Here is a 13,338-nt window from a genome sequence, read left to right on the forward strand (position 1 = left end):
TTTCCCCCACCCCGAAACCTATAATTCTCAGCATGAGAGATAAACCACAAAGGAGGACAAGAAATCTCCTCCTTGTGACCCTTTCTGCAGTTTCTCTTTAACTTCATTTGGAAATAAGGTCTCTGTTTGCCTTATTTCCCTATTGAAATCTTTGTTATATTACTGAATATCATTTACTTTGTTATCACTAAGGAAAAAAACTAAGTGATAAAGTTTAAACATAAGTAAAGTAAAACAACAATGGAATATTGAAGGCCATAAAGAAAAGCACAGCCTTAGAGTCTTAAATGCTGTCTTAGAAACTAGTAGTGTGGATGTACATATGGGTGTCTGTTTTTTTATCTTTAAACTTCGTTTTGAAATAATTTTAGCTCACAAGAAGTTGTGAAAATAGATCAGTGAGTTTCCTTGTACCCTTCACCCAGTGACCCTCAATGATAACAGCTTACATAGCCACAGTATATTACCAAAACCAGGAAATGGACATTGGTACAGTACCATCAACTGGTGTTTTCCCTGGGTAACATACGTTCTAGGATTACCCTGAGAGTCCATTTGGTGAATAACCATGCAAGACAGTTGTGGAACCAGCTGCTTTTCAGCTATCGTATTTACAGTCAGACTCAGCAATGTGTATTAGAAGAAGTGAGAAGTGGAGCAAAGAAACATAGAGGGTAACAAGGAAGCTAGTGGACCTTCTTGTCAAAGCCAGCTCTACAGAATTTCCTTATTTTCCTCCCTCTGACAGACATTTCCATGTTCCCCAAGTGGCCAACCAAAAGTTTCATGGAATAGCAGATTGTTCGTCCTGTTTGGTATGTTCTGTCCCCAGTTTTACCCTGTTTCCAGGAGAGGAGCCAGTAGTCAAGTTAGGCAGGGGAGGGAATCCATAATCTCTGCTGTTGTGTCAAGTGAAAAGCAAACCCTGTAGCCTCCCCTGTGGCTTCTGTCTGAGACAAAAGAAAATAATGTGACAGGAGCAAATTGACAGCAGCCTCCTCTGCCAGCAAATGCTAATATAGCAGAGAATTTCAGGTTCTCTTGGTTGTATAAAGTTAGTGCTGCCCTGGAAGTTGTTTCCCATATAGATAATTTGGTCTTGGCCCTTGCTTAAGGCCATATTGAAAGTGTATGCTAATTATAAGGTGTCATTGATGTGACAGTGATGCACTCCAGGTTCTTTGGCTTAAAAACACGAAAAAAATGTAACTTTATGAAGACATCAAAGGAATTCTTTTTTTAAGAGAGAGGTCTTGTGTGGTAGGGAAAGATATATTACAGTGGTGTGACAAATTAAGTTCTAGCTTTTAGGTGGTTCAGATCTGAAATATGATTGTATCTAAGTGGGGTATAATCTTCAGAAGTTATCCAATATGACTGACATTCTTTCCTATCACAGTGAAGACTTACCATAGATGTGCCCTGCCTGAAGAAATCACAGTAAACAGAAATTCACTTATAACTCTCAAATTAGGGCTTTAAACATTAATATTACAGAAAATTTACTCCATTTATAAGGTAACTTATTTGGTACCTTTAAAACAATAAATTCCTGCAGAGCGTTTTAAACCACTTAATTTTTTTCATTAAAAAAATACCCTTCGTTTTCACACAACTGTTTTAAATTGCTAACATTAAATTCAGCTGTATGAAAAAGCAGGCTCACTCTGTTTTTCTTTCTCTTTTTCTCTCTCCCTCTCCCCCTCTCCCCCTCCCCCTTCTCCCTTCTCTCTCTCTCTCTCTCTCTCTCTCTCTCCCTCTCCCCCCCTTCTCTCTCTCTTCTCTTTCTCTCTCTCTCTTCTCTTTCTCTCTCTCTCTTCTCTTTCTCTCTTCTCTCTCTCTCTCCCTCTCCCTCCCTCTCCCTCCCTCTCCCTCTCTCTCCCTCTCTCTCCCTCTCTCTCCCTCTCCCTCTCTCCCCATCCCTCTCCACCTCTCCTCTCTCTCTCTCCCTCTCTTCTCTCTCTCCGCTCTCCCTCTTCTCTCTCTCTCTCTTCTCTCTACCTTTCAATCTCTCTCTCCTCTTATATTAAGGAATCTCACAGGATCTTAGATGTGGTACCTTTTTCTAGGTAAATGTGTGCATTCAAATGACCAGCAAACATACTTATCTTTACAAACTATCCAATCTCTAAAAATAGTATGAAAATATAAAGGAGACTGTGCTATTTATTTATAATAATAATTGCCCATTTAAAAATGATTCCTGGGCCTCCCTGGTGGCGCAGTGGTTGAGAATCTGCCTGCCGATGCAGGGGACACGGGTTCGTGCCCCGGTCCAGGAGGATCCCACATGCCGCGGAGCGGCTGGGCCCATGAGCCATGGCCGCTGAGCCTGCGCGTCCGGAGCCTGTGCCCCACAACGGGAGAGGCCACAGCAGTGAGAGGCCCGTGTACCTCAAAAAAAAAAAAAAAAGAGAAAAATGATTCCTTATTGTAAAGCAATTATACTCCAATAAAAATGTAAAAAAAAAAATTATTCCTTTGTACTCGGTCACATTTCAAGCTAATAGAGCTAATGGTCTTTGTTGTTTTCTCTGGCATGGTTTAGGAATGTGCCCCTGTTTTGACTTTGGTAGCATCTTTAAGAGATTACATTTTCCAAAGTTTATAATTCTAAATTGTTACTACAATGGCAGGAAAAGATTATTTCTAGAATTTGATTATTTTTTAAGGAAGACTGAAAACGATAACCAAGTTCTAAGTAAATAAGAACAGTACAGTAGGGACCCTCCTGGCCGTCCAGTGGTTAAAACTCCGCACTTCCACTGCAGGGAGCGGTAACTAAGATCCCGCATGCCACAAGGCACGGCAAAAACAAACAAATAAAAAAACCCCAACTGTACAGTAACTCTAAGATACCTGTTAATAAGTGCCATTAAAAAGAGATAAATTGTACTTCACAAAGTAGAATAAAAATAAAATGCTAATTAAGAAATTAGTCCCTTTTTTGCCTTAATTCAAGCATAATCCTAAAATAAAAATTCTTCCTAAGAAAATGTACCCTATAAAAAACTAATATTGACTACCATTATGTAGAGTACCCTAGACCTAATAATTTGTAAGCGATTTCTTCATTGTTCATCCTTCTTAGCCCTATTACCCCCCCTCCAAAATAAAATTTTTGCTAATTACTTTTGGCACACTGGAAAGGTACTGATTGATGTGACACAAAAGCCAGGAACTCACAGCCAAAGATTTCCCTGTTTTTGCTATAAACTCAATGAGTGGGAACACGTCTGCCCTCAAGAAACCCATAATCAAATTAGGGAAACAGTAACTAGTACACAAAACACCTGCTAAAAGCCTATGAGAGTTCAGAATAAAGGGAAGTGTAACGGGGAGCAAGTACTAGAAAATCAGACAGAGGAAGACAAAAATAGGCATTGAGGAGGGCCGTTTGGCAAGTAGAAGCTCATTTTTAACTCTTGATTCGTTCGGAGATGTCTGCTTATAGTGTCTGTTTTAGCCAGGAGGTACAAACATGTGGCCTGGTAATTCTGCCCCTCTGTTTAAAGAAGCCGCACACACTGCCTTTAGTGAAGTGAAACTAGTGACACCAGAGTTGACATGGCAGAAGCTGCTGCAAAGATTAATCTGATCAAATTCAACAGATCCTACTGGAATTCTCTCCTTCTGCAGAAGTTATTATATATTAGAGTAGTGAGGAACCCAGGTCCAAATCATCACTAAAGAGAAAAGCTTCCAAAGAAAGAAAGAAATTCAAATGACCTAGGGCATGAAAAATTAGGCCTGTCCTTTGGTTAATAATTGGTAAGTGATTATTACCAAAGTTATTTGTGCTTTTATTTTTAAGTAATATACAGATTAAAATTTTTTCAAACAGTATTAAAGGTTATATAGTGAAAACTAAAACTTTCTTGCAGTTTAAAAGCTGGACTGTTTTTTTTTAAATCAAGTGGAGGAATAAATTATATATGAAATAGGGAGCCTCTACAGGCTTTAAGTGGGAGGAATAAAGCAATGACAGAGGAAGTGAAGATTTCTGGCAGTTTGCAGGTTTGGTCAGAGAAGGAAGAGAATTCCTATAAAGCCTTCTGGATTTTTCATCATATTAGACCTTTCCCACTCCTAGATTATAAAAAAGATTCCCACATTTCCCTCTGTATTTTTCCCCTTCCTTCCTCCCTTTATTCCTTCCTTCCTTCCTTTTTTAACTTTGATCTATCTGAAATACATTTTAATGGAAGGAGTGAGTTAGAGATTTAATTTTTCTGTATGGCCACCCTTTTGTCCTAACACTATTTATTCACTAGTCCATCTTTTTTGCCACTGATTTTAAATGTTTCTATTAATATATACTAAATTCCGTATGATTTTTTCTATTCTCTTCCATTGGTCAATTTTCTGTTCTCTTCCATTGACCTGCCTAGTCACGTTCAGCTCTACACACTATTTTAATTACTATAGCTTTATAAGGTTTAATATCTGGAAGGATGTATTTCTTGTTACCTTTTGCTTGTTACTCTTCAGGATTTCCCTGATGATTCTCATATTGTCCATATGAATTTTAAAATCAGTTTAACTGGTTTTTTAAAAATCCTATAGTTAAACTTATTTGGATTGCATTAAATTTACAGATTAATCTTCATGACATTAATTTTTCCATCCAAAATTAGGGTCTTTCTATTTATTTAATATTTCTTTTGTGCCCCTCAGTTGCATTTAGAGGGTTTTTTTTCTTGCAGAGCTTACAACTTTCTTGATATGTTTCTTCCTAAGTATTTAACTTTTTTGTTCCTTTTGCTTGTGAGATTTTTCATTCCATTATATTTTCTGCTATTTGTTAATATAGTATTAATTTGGGGCCAAGCATCCTTATTTGTTTATTATTTACAGTAGGTTTTCTTTTGATTCTTTTGGGTTTTCCAGATATATAATCATATCACTTGCAAATAATGATAATTTTATTTTCTCTTGTCCAATTTTTATATTTCATATTATTTTCTCTTATAATTGTATTGTCTAGTACCTCCAGAATAAAGTAAATAATAGTGGTGCTAGAAGGTATCTCTGTCCTACTTCTGACTTCAAAGGGAATGCTTCTGCTGTTTCCCCATGGCTTACTTTATACTAGCATCTTTATTTCTCCTTACTCAACACTTCCTGACCCATTCTCTTCCTTGAAAACAAAATATTTCTTTTCATCCATTGTTAAAAATGTATATTCCTCTTCCATAGCCTAATAGTCACCCTCAACTCTGCATCATCCAAAGACTGCAAACTCAGGGTATAGGAGAATGAGCAAACTAAGGGAGACCTGAACTACTAATGGTTGAAAGAATTAAAAGCTGTATTTTACCTGTGAATCACTTCATGAGCAGTCAGCTTCACCTAGAATAGGAACCAGTGACTGAAACCAGAATTGCCATTGGCTTGAGCAGTTTGGTGTTTCTAGAAGTGCTGAAGACTTAAGAGTTTTTCTGAGTCTTTTTACAAATAAGTTGTTTTTCATTTCATTAAGAAAAAAACATGGTAATTTTTAAAGTTGTAATAGAAACAAGGGTGAATTTTAATCTTTGGAGGAAAGGGTAAGAAGGAGCACGAAGACTAAGACAGTTGTTTTATCGTTGCTTTATTCCCTTTCATGGGGAGGCAGCGGGAACAGTGGAAGAAGCTTAAGCTTCAGAGTCTGACCATCTTTCCAAATCCTGGGCTGCTGCCTCTCAACTGTGTAATGTTGGTTAGGGTACTGAACAGCTCTGCTTTGTTGCCTTTCTCTTAGTCCCATCACATGATGAGACGCTGCCATTTTTGGGAACAAGTTTTGCTCTACAACATTTACGGCATTATATGAAAAGGACAAAGGGTGTTTCCTTCTCTCGATGGAAGTAAAGACTGGTCACACTTGATGTATTTTAGAGAGATATTCTTGAGGTGATATGGGTGCCTTTGCTCTGTAATTGGTACATCTGGGGCAATTATAGCCAGCTTCTGCCAATGATAATTATTGTGTCTTTGTTACTCCCATTTTCCTCCATCATGGTTACCTCCACAGGGGTCCTCTAAGCTAAAGAAAGGTTTCTTCCCACCTCCTTTTATCAGCTTGTCTGGTGTGGCCTTGTGGTGATCATAACACTTAATTAGGTCCCCAAAAGGCCACTCAACTCTCTTGATCTTTCTGGTTCCTCTCCTGAGAGACTTCAAACAAGTGCCCAAGCTGACCAGAGAGCATAGAGTTGCATAGGGCATAGTATATTCACTGTGCCTAGATGAGAATGGGGTATAGGAAGGGATAGGAAGGGCTGTGAAGCAGAAAGGGAGACTAGAGAGATGTTTGTGCCACAATGTAAAGAATTTTAAATGCCAAGCTAAGAAGTTAGGAAGTTTTCTCTGAAGTGAAAGTCTTTTGAAGGTTTATGAAGAGGAAGTAATGATATGATCCAGCTCGTACTTTAGGAATGTAACTCTAGTCACAGTGTATTAGATTGTAAAGGCTAGACAAGTGGAACTTCAATTTTATTGCACATACAATTGCTTTTTTATTTATTTTTGGCTGCATTGGGTCTTCCTTGCTTGCGTGCAGGCTTTCTCTAGTTGCGGTGAACAGGGGCTACTCTTAGTTGCGGTGCACAGGCTTCTCATTGAAGTGGCTTGTCTTTGTTGGGGAGCACAGTTTCTAGGCACCCAGGCTTCAGTAGTTGTAGCACGTGGGCTCAGTAGTTGTGGCTCACGGGCTCTAGAGCGCAGGCTCAGCAGTTGTGGTGAACAGGCTTAGTTGCTCTGCGGCATGTGGGATCTTCCTGGACCAGGGCTCGAACCTGTGTCCCCTGTATTGGCAGGCGGATTCTTAACCAGTGTGCCACCAGGGAAGTCCAGAATTGCTTTTTAAAATGAGCATCCCCTGGGACTTCCCTGAAGAACAAAAAAACCCCAAAGTTAGCAGAAGGAAAGAAATCATAAAAATCAGATCAGAAATAAATGAAAAAGAAATGAAGGAAACAATAGCAAAGATCAATAAAACTAAAAGCTGGTTCTTTGAGAAGATAAACAAAATTGATAAACCATTAGCCAGACTCATCAAGAAAAAAAGGGAGAAGACTCAGATCAATAGAATTAGAAATGAAAAAGGAGAAGTAACAACTGACACTGCAGAAATACAAAAGATCATGAGAGATTACTACAAGCAACTCTATGCCAATAAAATGGACAACCTGGAAGAAATGGACAAATTCTTAGAAATGCACAACCTGCCAAGACTGAATCAGGAAGAAATAGAAAATATGAACAGACCCATCACAAGCACTAAAATTGAAACTGTGATTAAAAATCTTCCAACAAACAAAAGCCCAGGACCAGATGGCTTCACAGACAAATTCTATCAAACATTTAGAGAAGAGCTAACACCTATCCTTCTCAAACTCTTCCAAAATATAGCAGAGGGAGGAACACTCCCAAACTCGTTCTACGAGGCCACCATCACCCTGATACCAAAACCAGACAAAGATGTCACAAAGAAAGAAAACTACAGGCCAATATCACTGATGAATATAGATGCAAAAATCCTCAACAAAATACTAGCAAACAGAATCCAACAGCACATTAAACGGATCATACACCATGATCAAGTGGGGTTTATTCCAGGAATGCAAGGATTCTTCAATATATGCAATCAATCAACGTGATACACCATATTAACAAATTGAAGGAGAAAAACCATATGATCATCTCAATAGATGCAGAGAAAGCTTTCGACAAAATTCAACACCCATTTATGATAAAAACCCTGCAGAAAGTAGGCATAGAGGGAACTTTCCTCAACATAATAAAGGCCATATATGACAAACCCACAGCCAACATCGTCCTCAATGGTGAAAAACTGAAAGCATTTCCACTAAGATCAGGAACAAGACAAGGTTGCCCACTCTCACCACTATTATTCAACATAGTTTTGGAAGTTTTAGCCACAGCAGTCAGAGAAGAAAAGGAAATAAAAGGAATCCAAATCGGAAAAGAAGAAGTAAAGCTGTCACTGTTTGCAGATGACATGATACTATACATAGAGAATCCTAAAGATCCTATCAGAAAACTACTAGAGCTAATCAATGAATTTGGTAAAGTAGCAGGATACAAAATTAATGCACAGAAATCTCTGGCATTCCTATACACTAATGATGAAAAATCTGAAAGTGAATTCAAGAAAATACTCCCATTTACCATTGCAACAAAAAGAATAAAATATCTAGGAATAAACCTATCTAAGGAGACAAAAGATCTGTATGCAGAAAATTATAAGACACTGATGAAAGAAATTAAAGATGATACAGGTAGGTGGAGAGATATACCATGTTCTTGGATTGGAAGAATCAACATTGTGAAAATGACTCTACTACCCAAAACAATCTACAGATTCAATGCAATCCCTATCAAACTACCACTGGCATTTTTCACAGAACTAGAACAAAAAATTTCACAATTTGTATGGTAACACAAAAGACCCCAAATAGCCAAGGCAATCTTGAGAACGAAAAACGGAGCTCTAGGAATCAGGCTCCCTGACTTCAGACTATACTACAAAGCTACAGTAATCAAGACAGTATGGTACTGGCACAAAAACAGAAAGATCAATGGAACAGGATAGAAAGCCCAGAGATAAACCCACGCACATATGGTCACCTTATCTTTGACAAAGGAGGCAGGAATGTACAGTGGAGAAAGGACAGCCTCTTCAATAAGTGGTGCTGGGAAAACTGGACAGGTACATATAAAAGTATGAGATTAGATCACTCCCTAACACCATACACAAAAATAAGCTCAAAATGGATTAAAGACCTAAATGTAAGGCCAGAAACTATCAAACTCTAAGAGGAAAACATAGGCAGAACACTCTATGACATAAATTACAGCAAGATCCTTTTTGACCCACCTCCTAGAGAAATGGAAATAAAGACAAAATAAACAAATGGGACCTAATGAAACTTCAAAGCTTTTGCACAGCAAAGGAAACCATAAACAAGACCAAACGACAACCCTCAGAATGGGAAAAAATATTTGCAAATGAAGCAACTGACAAAGGATTAATCTCCAAAATTTATAAACAGCTCATGCAGCTCAATAACAAAAAAGCAAACAACCCAATCCAAAAATGGGCAGAAGACCTAAATAGACATTTCTCCAAAGAAGATATACAGACTGCCAACAAACACATGAAAGAATGCCCACCATCATTAATCATTAGAGAAATGCAAATCAAAACTACAATGAGATATCATCTCACACCAGTCAGAATGGCCATCATCAAAAAATCTAGAAACAGTAAATGCTGGAGAGGGTGTGGAGAAAAGGGAACCCTCTTGCACTGTTGGTGGGAATGTAAATTGATACAGCCACTGTGGAGAACAGTATGGAGGTTCCTTAAAAAACTACAAATAGAACTACTATATGACTCAGCAATCCCACTACTGGGCATATACCCTGAGGAACCATAATTCAAAAAGAGTCATGTACCAGAATGTTCATTGCAGCTCTATTTACAATAGCTAGGAGATGGAAACAACCTAGGTGTCCATCATCGGATGAATGGATAAAGAAGATGTGGCACATATATACAATGGAATATTACTCAGCCATAAAAAGAAACGAAATTGAGCTCTTTGTAATGAGGTGGATAGACCTAGAGTCTGTCATACAGAGTGAAGTAAGTCATAAAGAGAAAGACAAATACCGTGTGCTAACACATATATACGGAATTTAAGAAAAAAATAATGTCATGAAGAACCTAGGGGTAAGACAGGAATAAAGACACAGACCTACTAGAGAATGGACTTGAGGGTATGGGGAGGGCGGAGGGTAAGCTGTGACAAAGTGAGAGAGAGGCATGGACATATATACACTACCAAACGTAAGGTAGATAGCTAGTGGGAAGCAGCCGCATAGCACAGGGAGATCAGCTCGGTTCTTTGTGACCGCCTAGAGGGGTGGGATAGGGAGGGTGGGAGGGAGACGCAAGAGGGAAGAGATATGGGAACATATGTATATGTATAACTGATTCACTTTGATATAAAACAGAAACTAACACACCATTGTAAAGCAATTATACTCCAATAAAGATGTAAAAAAAAAAAAAAAACTACCTAACTCTTAGTTAATACATATCAGTGTAAAATGTGAGTGAAGTAGAAAACCAGAAGGAATTAAAGTTAGGTTTTATTTGAAATGCTAAATCTAAGGGAGCCATCCCTGCCTTTATTTTTTCCAGGTTAAGCTACTCAAACTCCTAAATACAATTTCTGCTCTCTGTATATCTAATATTTAGTATAAACATATTTACAAGTATAGAGTAGAATTAGGTCTTACCTGTTCTCTTAAACAGATGAAGATGGGAAAAGAAATGCTGATTAATATATGAGCAACAAAAAGCACTGCAACAGATATTCTGGGAATTATAAGGTTTTGAGTGAGTAAAACCAAAATCAAACATTAACTAGGGCTTCCCTGGTGGCGCAGTGGTTGAGAGTCCACCTGCCGATGTAGGGGACGCGGGTTCGTGCCCCGGTCCGGGAAGATCCCACATGCCGCGGAGCGGCTGAGCCCGTGAGCCATTGGCCGCTGATCTGCGCGTCCGGAGCCTGTGCTCTGCAACGGGTGAGGCCACAACAGTGAGAGGCCCGCGTACCTCAAAAAAAAAAAAAAAACAACCATTAACTAATACCACTGACTTTTAATTTTTCCCTATTGAATATTATACAGCGTTTAAGATAATGTGCTTTTATTAGAGAATTTGAAATAGCTCAGAAGAAATTCCTTTTTTTTTTTGCTTTTTCCAATCCTGAATAATTATGATATAATAATGTCCTACATTTGTATCATGTTTAACAATTTATAAACCATTTTTGTAGGCATTTCATATAATCCTGCAATAACCTTAAGGCTTTGGTATTATCGGTAGTTGACAAACAAAAACTCAGGCAGGATAAATGACTTATCTAAGATCACACAGCTATGATGTGGTAGAATTGAACCCTAATCCAGGTGTTCTGCTCCAAACTAATTTTGTTTTCTTCTCTGTCAGCTTTTCCTTGTGACTATATACTAATATACATTGTGGTCTCTATCTTCCCCCCACAGTCCAAATGAATCCCTGAGACTTATAGGTGAACGCCTTAAATAAATATTTTTAAATAGATCACTTAGTGTTGAAACATTTTCATGTTGCAGATAAAAATTTAGGTATCAGAGCACAGTCATTTGATAATAAAACCAACTGGACTGATATAAATAAATAATTGGATTTAAAAATAAATGGGAGAAAGGACCAATCTCCACTGCATAATTCCAAATAATTTATATAGTTAGTCTTACCATGGGGAGGTGGAGTATAACTCCCACACCATAATTTAGGCTGTGTACAGCAGCTACCTTCTAAGAGTAAAATATGGAAGGAAGGGAAAAAGACTGTTTACAATGGAGAAGACTGACAAGCACTGCCTCAGCCAAGCGATTGAGGTCAACATCAACAGTGATGTCATGTTAATAGTATGTGCCCTTGACACGATGTGATGAACATGGCACTTTACATCAGTGATCTTCCTCCCCAAAACCCACAATCATGAGAAAAAACATCAGACAAACCCCAATTGAGAGACTCTCAGGAAATACCTGACAAGTGCTCCTCAACAAGGTCATCAAAAACAAGGGAAATCTGAGAAATTCTCACAGCCAAGAAGAGCTTCAGGAGACATGACAACTAAATGTAATGTGGGATCCTAGGACAGAAAAAGGACATTACATTAAAACCAAGGAAATCTGAACAAACTGTAGACTTTAATTAATGATAATGTATCAGTGTCGGTTCATCGGTTGTGACAAACGTAAATGTTTATAATAAGGGAAACTGGTGTGGGCTACATGAGAACTCTACTTTTTTACAGCTTTTCTGCAAATCTAAAACTATTCTAAAATTAAAAGTTTATTTAGGGACTTCCCTGGTGGCGCAGTGGTTAAGAATCTGCCTGCCAATGCAGGGGACATGGGTTCAATCCCTGGTCCGGGAACATCCCACATGACACGGAGCAACTAAGCCCGTATGCCACAACTACTGAGCCTGCGCTCTAGAGCCTGCGAGCCACAACTACTGAGCCCGCATGCCTAGAGCCCGTGCTCTGCAACAAGAGAAGCCACCACAGTGAGAAGCCCGTGCACCGCAACGAAGAGTAGCCCCTGCTCTCCACAACTAGAGAAAGCCCACGCACAGCAACAGACCCAATGCAGCCATAAATAAATAAATAAAGTTTATTTTTTAAAAAAAGACTAGAATAGAATAATACTTGGTAAACCAATTCCCTTCTTGGTGAATTGCTATGAATCAAAATGTTATATATCTTCCATCCTTAGATTGGTGTCAGAATGGGAGTTAATATCATTAGAGAATTATCTCAATATTGTAAATTATCCAGCTTGAGTATGAATTATCTTGAAGGAAATGAGTAAAGTTCTTTGGTTTTAAGTAAAGAAAACCCACAAAATTATCAGAATAATGCCCAAATATAAGGTGACCCTGAGTATAAGGCAATTTCTTATCTTTCCAATGAAAACATATTTTTACATACATATTTAAGATCATAATTTTAATAAAATAATATATGAATTTAGAAATATTATTTCCCTCCACTTGTCCCTTTTTATGAAACAATGTTGCCTAAATTTTTTACATGCAACTTTGATGTTAATATTTGGCACCTAGTAGGTTGTCAGTAAGCATTTATTGAATGAATGATAGTTTGAGATCATTGAGATATATGGAGAGCCCTGGATCACTCTGAGGATCCGCTGAAGGTTTTTGACCAGGAAGCTAATACACAAAGGCGGAGTGGTATTTAGCCTTTTCTCAGGGGAAGTGGAGATATCACAAATCTGCTTAAGGGAGGCGAAGGTGTGGCCAGGTGTTGGCCTAGGGGCACAGACGGAGCCCTGACTTAGGAGTCAGGCAGATTTGGATTTAGAAACTGCTGGACCCTGAGTGATCCCAAGAGTCTCTCTGAGGAGGTGCCACTGAAGCCAGGACCTGAGGGTGTAAAGAGTAAAGGCTGAAGCTCTTGGACGGGCATCACCCAGGCAGAAGAGACTACTGTCTCGGAGACAGAGGAAGGAGCCCACTGTGACCAGAGGATAGTGACTGGGGACCTTGGAAACCATGGAAAGGACTCCATTTTTTTTTTTAAGTGGAAAGGAAAAAATGGGATTGACATCTAATTTGCAGTCCTGAAAAACCACTTCCTTCTGTGAGGAGAATGGGTTGGAGGAGGAGTCAAGAATGGAAGCAAGGAGGCCAGATTGGAGATGATAATTAATAATAATAATAATAGTTAACACACTGCTTAC

At 38.5% G+C, this 13,338-nt stretch overlaps 1 protein-coding gene across 1 annotated transcript in view; it reads left to right on the plus strand.

The window, feature by feature from the left end:
* The window catches only part of PDE6D (phosphodiesterase 6D), a 52,822-nt gene that overhangs the window by 27,819 nt on the left and 11,665 nt on the right, over window positions 1–13,338 (plus strand). The window lies entirely within an intron of this gene.

Source organism: Lagenorhynchus albirostris, chromosome 6 (assembly GCF_949774975.1).
Source record: "Lagenorhynchus albirostris chromosome 6, mLagAlb1.1, whole genome shotgun sequence".
In the NCBI taxonomy this organism is placed as follows: Eukaryota; Metazoa; Chordata; class Mammalia; order Artiodactyla; family Delphinidae; genus Lagenorhynchus; species Lagenorhynchus albirostris.